Below are 11,019 nucleotides of genomic sequence, written 5' to 3'. Positions count from 1 at the left end.
ACACACACACACACACACACACACACACACACACACACACACACACACAATCAGAGTTGGATCATCTAGTACAATCTATATATTCACTAAAATATTCTTGACAAATGGTCAAGGGTCTATTTGGAGATCTCCAATGACAGAGAATTCACAGCCACCAGAGTTATTTCATTCCACATTCAGATAGCTCTGTTAGGAAATTTTCCTTAAATGAAACTGTAATCTGCTCTATGTAATGCTTCAATGTTTTATCCATGTTCACTTGCATACAAGAATCAATCAATCAGCAATACTTTATTAAGCACCTCCTATGTCCTACACATTATACTAGATGCTAAGAATATTAAGACAAAAAAGAAAAAATTAAAGAAAATCCCTGCCCTTAAGAAGTTTACATCCAATCAAAGGAGATATAATACCAGAGGAACTACTGAAAACATAAACAGAAAAAAAGGTGGACCATTCCATGTAATGGTAATGAGACACAGCAGATGACCAGCCCAAGTGCTACACTGGTAGCTCTGGGGAACTAAAGCAGCAATAAGACATCCATTAATTTGAGCAAATTCTCTACTAAGGATTTATGAGAAAACACAGACAAAAGATCACATGGAATGCATTCACATGGAAGAATTCTGACCTGCATCAGTGCAGGGAGTATCCCCCATGATGAAATCACTGATCCAAAATAACAGGGCAATGTTGCAGGGGTAGAATATGTGCATTATAAAAAGGTACTTGACATAATAGTCCCTAGTGATATCCCAATGGGCAAGATGGAAAAAATGCAAGTTAGATGACAGTTCAGGTAGGTGGATTTTGAGTTTGACTTACGACACTCAAACAGCATCAATTAATTATCACTGTCAACCTAGAAGGAATTCATTAGTAGAGTGCCCTATCAATCTCTCCTCAGCCCTGTTTTATTCAATATTTTTACCACATAGCTAGTATGCTCATCAAAGGTGATGTAGGATTACTAATATGTTAGAGGACAGATTCAGGAAGCTTGCAACAATCATTTTATGCCCCTGCAGCCCAAAAGCCAGTACAAAAGCCAGGTACCTCCCTGTATTTACTTTTACTACCCACCAGGAAAAAGGTCTGGGCTAGAAAACCTCACCTGATTCTAGGTGATGTTTTTTATTTTTTGTTTTTTCAGGTTAAAATGTATCCAAAGATTATTTCAACTACTTCACTGAAGTTCATGAAGATAGCAATATAAATAAAACCAATAACTCCACTTTAATGTGGGTAAATGTGTATGAACATAACTGGAGATATGGAAAGACTGACCTCTTTTTCAATGAACCTCCCTAAACATTTAACTGCTAATGAAAGTAATGGACTGATGCCTCTCAACACAAAGAAAGCAAACCAGATGACTGCTTTCAGTTTCACACCTTATGTTAGCTGGTATGGGAGGGAGGAAGATAGAGATAATGATAACTTTTTTTTGAAGCAATTTTCTTCATAAAGACTTAGAATTACTATCATATTTCATGTTCTGCTCTTATTTCAAAAGAAGTTGAAAGAGAATTATCCCCAATTTTATAGATGAGAAAACAGGTAGGAGAGGGCCGTCCACATACAAAGGCAATTCTTGGCCCCTTCCACCTAGGGCAGTCAAACATTCCATTAGTAAGCAGCTGCTCTTTTGGTTTTAGGCTCTATATTAAGGATTACTGACCATGTTGGGAACCACAGAGCTCTTTGAACCTCCATTTTAAGCAAAGTGCCTAAGCCAGCTAAGTCTTCATCCCTCAATGGGCTCTATTCCTGATTCCACAGAGTTTCTTCACCATACTACAGCACCCTTCTTACCCTGGAAGTTAACTGTGCTCCTGGGGGCCTCTCATCCTGCAAACTTATTTCTCCCCTTGGGCAGCTCATGGCACAATGGCTAGAACAATGCGCCCAGAGTCAGAAAGACCTGGATTCAGATCTGGCGTACTCTCTAACTATGTGACCCTAGGCAAGTCACTTAACTTATGTTTGCCTCAATTTCCTCAGCTGCAAAATGGGGGTAATAATAGCACCTACCTTGTAGGGTTCTTATGAGGATCAGATGAGATAATATCTATAAGAAGCACAATGCCTGCCACAAAGCACAAAGCCTTACCTTACTGCCTCTGATTGTTTAGTTCCTTCCAGAACCTCCATTTTTCAGGTCAGCCAAGTTTTCATTCTTCTCTGGGCTCCAGACTTTTCCTCTCTACCCCTTCCTTTATGTGTTTCCTTTTAGCTTCCTTTTATGTGCTATCTTCCCCCATCAGAGTGTAAGCTCTGATAGAGCTCCAGCCTTGGAGTCAGGAGGACACTTGACACTTACTAGCTGTGTAAGCATGGGCAAGTCACTTAACTCTGATTGCCTCACAAACAAATAAACAAACAAATAAATAAATAAAATAGAGTGTAAGCTCTTTGACGGCATAAACTGCCTTTCTACTTGTATTTGTATTCCCAGTGCTTAGCACAGTGCCTACCATATATTAAGCACTTCATAAATGCTTACTGACTTGATTTGACAAGATGAAGTCTAAAAACCCTTCCTTGGAATATTTTCAAATGCACAAAATAAAACATAGGATTACAGATGAAACCAATTATATTGGAATACAACTATCAAAATATTAAAAAGAAAAATTCATGGACCCCAGGTTAAGTGCTCCTCCTATTCTAGATATACTCCCATAGTAGTAGGGAAAAAAGGTTTATGTGGTTAATACCTCCTAAATATTACATTTTTAAAAACATTTCAATACATTTCAAGAACTAGCAACAACAAAAATATGGATGCCTTAATTCAAATTCCCTCAGTGAGATAAAGGTGTATTACAAAATAAAATATTTAAATATTTAAAACATTACCTCTAATTTTCATCAGATAGTATGGTACAGTAGAAACAAAGTTAGATTTGGAGTCAAAGGTTTCAAATTCCTTTACTATTTGTATGTCCTTAGCAAATCATTAAACCCACTTAGGGCTTCACTTTCTCCACCTGTAAAATGTAATAAATAACCTCTGAAGTCCCTACATCTAGGATTTTGACCTCTGAGGTCTTTATGTTCCTCCAGCTATATACAGACTTACAATCAGGTATTTAATAACTACAGTGTAGTTATTATGGAAAGATTTTGAATGAGACCTGGCTTCATTACGTACTAGCTCTATGGCTGTGTGTAAATCACTTCTACATTTTCTTATTTGAAAAATAAGATATAAACATTCTTACAGCCCTCCTCCCACAGTTATTGTAAAGAAAGCATTTTATGAATTGTTAAGCTCTATGTAACAATGTACTATTCTTGTAATTCCTTACAGTGTCTAACCAGACTACTTGAGACTATTTGAATTCCATTTCCTAATATTCTGAATATGATGGCACTAAATGCTTACTGAATTGAATTGACTATGAGGTCCATATAACCCCTACTTTGTCTATTGGTATGCTAGTGCTCTCTATGATATTAATTAAACTTTCCTTTGGGCAAACAATAGAATTAGTCATTAAAATTATTCATATTACTGGAATTTGACACTCTACCCAGTTTCTCCTTCCCTTTAGTTTTTTTTTTGGGGGGGGAGCCAAATTATGTCATATCAATGATTTCCAATTCTAAACTCAAATAGTAGTGTCACATAAGGATATCAGGAAATTGAAAATGATTTTTGAAAATGTTTGGTTTGTATTTACTTAGAGGCAGTGTAGTACAGTGGATAGAAGGCCTTGGAAATTAAACCCAGATCTTGAATCAATCTGACATCTACTAACTATGGGCAAGCCAATTAAGCTATCAGTACCCTCTCAGATTCTCTCAGATTGTAAAATCCATAACAACTGCCTATCTGCAGTGATATGTACTTTCCTAAATAGAAGATCTTTACAGCAATGAAATAATAGATATGAGATTTTCCACACTTTTTTTTTGATTTGGCTATTTGTGACAGAGGGGAAGGAAGAGACCTTTTATTGTTTCTCATTTAACTTTTACTTTTTCATAATTCATGTTTCAGTAGATTGCATTTCTGCAGTGTACTTGTACATATGACAAGAAAGTTGTATTCTAATAATATTAATTAGGCACCATACCCCAAAGAAAAGAGGCACAAATTGCACCCCATATATGATTTAACCAGCATCACATGGTTTCATCTACTCCTTGAGAGAAAATATTTTTACACAAAAGAACACCTTTTTGTGCTCAATACCATAACAAGAAAATAAACTGTATTCATGCTAACCAGAGCCTCTTGTGTTTTTATGTGGAGATGTACACAGGAAAATATATACTGATATTTCATCTATAAATTGAAATGACCTTTGATCAAAATGGCTAAAATTATTCTAGATAAAGCATTTATTTAAAAATTTAAAAAAACTTCGACCATGAAAACATTATTGATTAACATGGAATATTCTTTCTGAAAATTGCATGACTGCCTATAAAACAGATGGAAAGAATGTTTCTTTCCTTCTTATTCTAACTCCTTGTAGTCCCAGTTGCCAGAGACAGGTTCATCTGCTAACCCATTGCCTGCTATTTGTGGGTTAAAGGATTACACATTTGAAACTGTAAGAACCAAATGGAACCAAAGAGATTCACTTAATTGGATCCAACTGTGCTTTGATCTATCTGTGTATCTACTTTTCCCTAATGATCATTTTCCATCCCTCACTTCCCAATATTCATTTACAGCTTTACCTAGCTACTTATATTTGAGTCAGCTAAGTTTTCCCAAGTCAATATAACCTACTTTCTTCTATGCTCAGATTTCTCTTTTTTTGAACCTTCTATTGGCCCCTGGGGTCTGGTGGAGAAAACTTGTTTGTTATAGGCAAAAGAAAAATCTTGATTGCATTTATGGTATCACTAACTTTTTATAGACATTGTGAGGATTTCCCTGAACACTGTCTTGTAAAGTGCTTGAGTTTCATGGGAGGAAGGTGCTATTTAAATGCTGTGCACAACATTAAGATTTCTCTATGGAATAATAAACTGGATTTCTTGGTACTGTGCAGAGACAAGGAATGGCCAAAAATAGTAGAACAGTACTACTGAGAACCTGGAGGCCAGTGTTGGCCTGGACTGATGTCTGATTTGAGGGTTCTTAGGTTCTGGATCCACCTGGAAAAACATGCTTACATAAAATGTTACGTAAATAAGTACCCACATGACAACCTTAGTACACCTGTGATCTTATCAATCATAACTAGACATTGTCTATTATTCCAGAACCTCCCATTAAAGCTCTTTCTCGTGATAACAATTGAAGCTCTAGGTCTGCTAGTAAGGCCAAGCCCACCCTGTGGGTTCACTGGTTGAATTTTGTCAAGCAAAATCTGTTTGTCAGTTGTCATGGGATGTGAAGCCGAAAGCAAGGATCTGGTTCGTTTTAATTGTCAGAACAGCTAATGTTCATGCTCTATGATGACATCTTAAAAATTCAATTTGAAAGTAGCTGGGTTCTCAGGCCCTACTAAATGAAGATAATAAGGCAGTACATAAATAAAATTAATGACTCCAAGACATTGGCACATATTTAAATTCTGGACTCCCAAACAATGCTACACTACTTACACATATGTCCTAAAATGCTATTAAAAAAAAGAAATGTCTCCCAAGGAAAAAAGGTTCTCTCTTTTCATAGGTTTATCTGCAAATTCAGGTACTGTTTGAGTAACATCTATGTCTCAGCTTTAACTCAGTGTAATTCTACAAGCATTTAGTAAATGTCTGTTATGTGTCAAGTACCATGCTAGGTACTAGTGGTACAAAAACAAAAACAAAACAGTCCCTGCCTTCAAGGAGCTTACATTCTACTGAGATTGAGGGGAGAGAGGTTATAACTTGTACACAGAAAAATAAATACTAAACATGTTTATGTTCATAAAGTTTCTGTCAATTTCGTGATGACATGTTGAAATGTTTTTATCCTTCTTTCTCTGTATTTTGTGATTGTATCATTATGTTTTGCTCATTAATGGTCTACACACAGTTTCAGACAGTCATGACTAATTACTTTGCAAGAACCAATCATCATTCCCCATTGCCTATTAATATTGGGTACAAAATTCTCAGTCTGTTATTCACAGTTTTCCATAATGTACATCTAGGTTATCATATCTACCACTACTTAGCTTTGGTGATCAGATAGATCTCTTTATTGTCCTCTACACAGGTTAGACTCATCCATTTATTTGAAAATGCTTTATTCCTACATGGAAAGCCTTCTTTCTTTCTTTTCTCAAACTATTCAATTAAAAAAATTGTAACTTCAAAATTAATTTTTTTTATAAACTACTATTTTAACCAATCTTCCAAGGCCCAGCTCAAGTTCTAGTTTCTCTACAAAGTCCCTACTATTGTCATCCATGTGGCTCTTTCCTTTCCTGACCCTCCATAATATACCCCTATTGTTGTTGTTCAATTATTTCAGTCATTTCTGACTCTTTATGACCTCATTTGGAGTTTTCTTGGAAATTGCAAACCACTCCAGTATAAAGATACTGCCATTTCCTTCTCCAGCTTATTTGACATATGAGAAAGTTGAGGCAAACAGGTTTAAGTGACTTGCCCAGAGTCACACAACTAGTGAGTGTCTGAGGTCCAATTTGAACTTAGTCTTCCTGACTCCAGGGCCAGCACTCTACCCACTGTACCACCTAGCTGCCAATGTACCCCTACAATAGCACTATTTAAGCATTTTATTATAGAATGTGTAGTAATTTCAATACTTGTTTCAATAATAATAGCTAATACTTATATAGCACTTACTATGTGTCAGGCATTGTGCTAAGTGCTTTACAGTTATTATCTTATGTGATCCTCACAATAACCCTAGGAGGCAGGTGCTATTATTATCCTCATTTTATAGATGAGGAAACTGAGACAAATAGAAGTTAAGTAACATGCCCAGGGTCCCACAGCTACTAAGTGTCTGGAGATGAGATTTGAATTCAGGTCTTCTTGACTTTAGATCTAGCATTCTATTCACTGAGCCATCTAGGTGCCAAATATTGAAGTATTTTGAATCAAATAAAGTATATTCAAAATCAAATATATTGAATCAAATAAATGCAAAGTGGTCTTGGGACAACTTATATGAGTAAGAGGAGTTTAGAGAGAAAAGAGGGACCACTAGAGATCAGAGAAGCCAGGAAGAAGCTTCAGAAGATGGAAACTTGATGTTCCCTGTATTTCTTTTATGTGGGCCATCCCACTTCTGAAAAATCTTTTCTCTACTTTGTCAATGTGACTTTTTTAATTTTTGAATTTTACTCCTAGCTACAGGCAACCTTGAATTAACATCTAAATGCTTAAGCCTATTATCAGTAGTTAACAAACAATGCAAGTGTTTGATCTCTTTGTCCAAAGTTCAGGTTTGTCTGTCCTTCATATTACTGTCTGCCCCAATTCATCCAGTATCCTCCACAGGAACAGAGGCCACATCTATTTTAATATTCCTTGTACCATTCTAGACAGCACAGTACAATCACTGTTCACATGGACACTAAATGGTTCTAATGTTGATTATGGTTTTCATCATCCAGATTACTGATTAAAAATGTTAACTACTAAAATAAATATCATCCAACAATATCAGTCCAACAATAAGCTATTCAAATCCTTTAGCAGTTGACTAAACACCTGACCCAAATGGAAATGTTCGAGATCAGGGCTTCCCTCACTAAAGGTTAGCATATTCTGGAAAATTCCAAGTGGGTAGAGGTAAAAATTTGTAAAATACCAACTACATGTTATGCACTGAGATGAGGATCTAAAGACAAAAAAATGAAATTATCTCTGTTCAAGAATTTTTGATTCCTTCAATACAATGAACTCTTATTTTCTAGAACATTTTCATTAGTGTAGTTTATCAGAAGTAGCACTTTCATTTTTTTATTTTTTTTAAGGCAATTGGGGTTAAGTGACTTGCCCAGGGTCACACAGCTAGTAAGTGCCAAGTGCTTGGTCTGAGGCAGGATTTGAACTCAGTTTCTCCTGACTTCAGGGCCGGTGCTCTATCCACTGCACCACCTAGCTGCCCCCAGAAGTTGCACTTTTTAAAAACTACCAAGCTAACATGCAGCTTTTCATTTGAGGCTGTGGCCAAAATAACACTCCAACTGGTTTTATGAATCTATTTTATTGTTTCCTTAACACCCTGGGATTCAACTCACCCCTTCTTCTATACCTAGAGTTAATTGGCAACAATCAAGGGACAGGAAAACTGATCAATCAGGTCAAGACAAGCAGCTGTCTCAACGAAAGCAAGATGACATCATCAGCATGGTTTGAAACAGACTAGCCAGGAAGTTCTTGTTAAGATCTAAATCTTTGGCTGGAGGTTACATCTCTTGGATAAACTAAAATGATAGTTCTCATGGCCTAAAGCTTCTCAAAGCTTTAAGCATCAAATAGATTTCAGTTGAGCAATCCCCCAGAAAGAATTACATACAACTGTGAAGTGTGAACGCTCACTTCCTCATCCCAAAGTACCTCTCCCCTGCAGGTGAGACAGAAAGAAGCTATCTCACTCTGGTCTGTAAGAAATTGATTTGAAATAGTAGACAAATGGAAAGTATGGCTAATATTTCTGGTCTTTTAACTTCGGTTGAGAGAAAAGGAACAAATAAAATGAAAGGGAGGTCCTGAGTAACTGGTTCTATTTTTTTAAGTGCCTAGCACTCTAACATCTAGACATTCAAATATTATTGTAGAGCAGAAATGAAGGAGACATGAATGAATGGACAAAAATTGATCAATTCTGCACTACGGGTCAAGCGCTGTATTAATTATTAAGGAAACAAATACAAAAAATGTTCTTTCCCCTCTGAGAGCTTATTACATGCTATTTCTTTGTCTTTACTATTGCAGTCTACCGAGGAATTTTGGTAAAATATGCAACTGTTGGTATAGTATGGAAGGTTTGTTGGTAGGGTATACAATATTAGTGGAATATGCAATGCTAATGGAAAAACAGGGTTGCTGAGGATTAGTCTGGAATTCATACATAATTTGGGATTTTTTTTGTGTGTGATATTAGTAAGAGAATAGGACAACCTTGAACTATGGCCTTGAATCAAGAAATTTCCTTTCTAGTAACCCTAAGGAGGCATAATGCAAATATATTCCAGATTCTGGCTAAAAGATAGGTCAAAGATAGCTACAAAAAGTAGTCTTAAGGACTACTTTTTTAGTAGAGAATCTACCCTCACCTCATCAGCATGTGTCTTGTGTGTATCTATTCACATGGCTCCCCCATTAGGATGTACACTTCTTGAGGACAAGGTCTGCTTTTTGTCTTTCTTTGCATTACCAGTGTTTCATACACTGCCTGACACATAGTAAGTGCTTAAATAAATGTCCACTGACTGACTACTGCTCTAGGTGCTTTACATTTATAATACCATTTTTTTTCATTAATTGCAACAATATTTGCAAATGAAACTATCAATTATGTTCACTTTCCCAATAAAGAAACTAAGCTATTTAAACCTTTGAAATTGATTTTTATGTGACAAGTTACTGGGCCATTAGAACTAACATCAGAACTATTTAAAATATTGGACTGAGAAATTTAAGACACTAAAAAAGAGAAATAAATATCCAAATACCTGTCACAATTTCATCTCCCATCACATAAGCAACAAGAATATTAATTGTCAGATGTTCCTTTTTCTATTGTTATTTCTATTCTGGTTCTCTAAAGTTATACCTTGATCTTGGGCAAAGACACCAAATGTGGTATTCAGCAACCATCACCTCCAAAAAATACATCTAGCGTCAAGAATTATAATCCACACAGACTACAATATAATATAATGCCTTGCACATATTGTAGGTACTTAAGAACATCGAAATATTTTACTTTTCCACTCAAAGACTGCTATGAAACATTTGTGCTTAAGAATAGTCTGGGAGGGGGGCAGCTAGGTGACGCAGTGGATAGAGCACCAATCCTGAAGTCAGGAGGACCTGAGTTCAAATCCAGCCTCAGACCAAACACTTGACACTTACTAGCTGTGGGACCCTGGGCAAGTCACTTAACCCCAATTGCCTAAAAAAAAAAGAGAGAGAATAGTCTGTGAATTAGACTGAAAATGGAGCAAGCCATGGTTACTGCTTAATAGTAAAATCCCTATTCAACAATACAAAGTAAAAGACCAGGAACCACTAGGTACAGCCAAATTAAAGACCCTTTATCAAAATGCAATAGGTGTAGAAATACATTAACAATTATACTTCAATCTTAAACAAAGGCTTCGAATGACTCTAATTTTCTATCACAGCACCTGAAAAAAATAACACTCACCAAACTGGTGGAAGAATCATGCTTGTCTAATACTACAAGACCTAATTTCATCCTGTGAAACCAAGATAGATTTCTCTGTGACTTCTAAGATGCTTTTAAGGCTCTCCATAGTTTTGGCTTGGGTGAGTTTTTGGTTTTTTGTCCTCAATACATGTTGTAAATAAATCAACCTGAACTCTTCACATAAAGCCACAGAAAAAGCCACAACTTTTCAGTATTCTGCAACTAACATGCTCGTGAAAGGCCTAAATTTAGCCTTTAGTGATTTCTATACAGAACATTTGTAATACTTTTTTTAAAAACTCAAAAATCCAAGTCTTTCATTTTCTTGTTCTGTTCTGTAGTCTTTTCTTTGCCAAAACTCCAAGGAGATCATTATTTTGCACAGATTTCCACAATTCTTTTGCAATCCCCTAATTATGCAATAACTAACTGACCTAATCAGCCCTGAAATCTGCCAAGACAAAAAAAGTACTTTCAGGAGAGGGTCTTGGATAAAAACAACCAAACTAAATAAGCTCTCCATTATGACCTTTTCATACAATACTTTACAAAAGATATAGAGGAACCTTCATTGCCTAGTTCACTAGTTTCAAAACTCAGTGGTTCCCGACTCCTCCACAAGAGCACAAGTATGAGTGCTAATGAAAAGAACTAAAATAGTTCTCTAATAAAATCTACAATAATATCTAGCTGCCTTG

The 11,019-nt window shown here is 36.0% G+C and overlaps 1 protein-coding gene across 2 annotated transcripts in view; it reads right to left on the bottom strand.

Moving 5' to 3' along the window:
- DCLK1 (doublecortin like kinase 1) overlaps positions 1-11,019 on the bottom strand; it is a 397,676-nt gene that overhangs the window by 303,323 nt on the left and 83,334 nt on the right. The gene's annotated exons all lie outside the window — the stretch shown is intronic.

This window comes from Vombatus ursinus, unplaced genomic scaffold, assembly GCF_900497805.2.
Source record: "Vombatus ursinus unplaced genomic scaffold, bare-nosed wombat genome assembly UNPS02014813.1, whole genome shotgun sequence".
Classification (NCBI taxonomy): Eukaryota; Metazoa; Chordata; class Mammalia; order Diprotodontia; family Vombatidae; genus Vombatus; species Vombatus ursinus.
The sequence above is the reverse complement of the archived record's forward strand: the minus strand, read 5'-3'. Positions and strand labels throughout refer to the sequence as shown.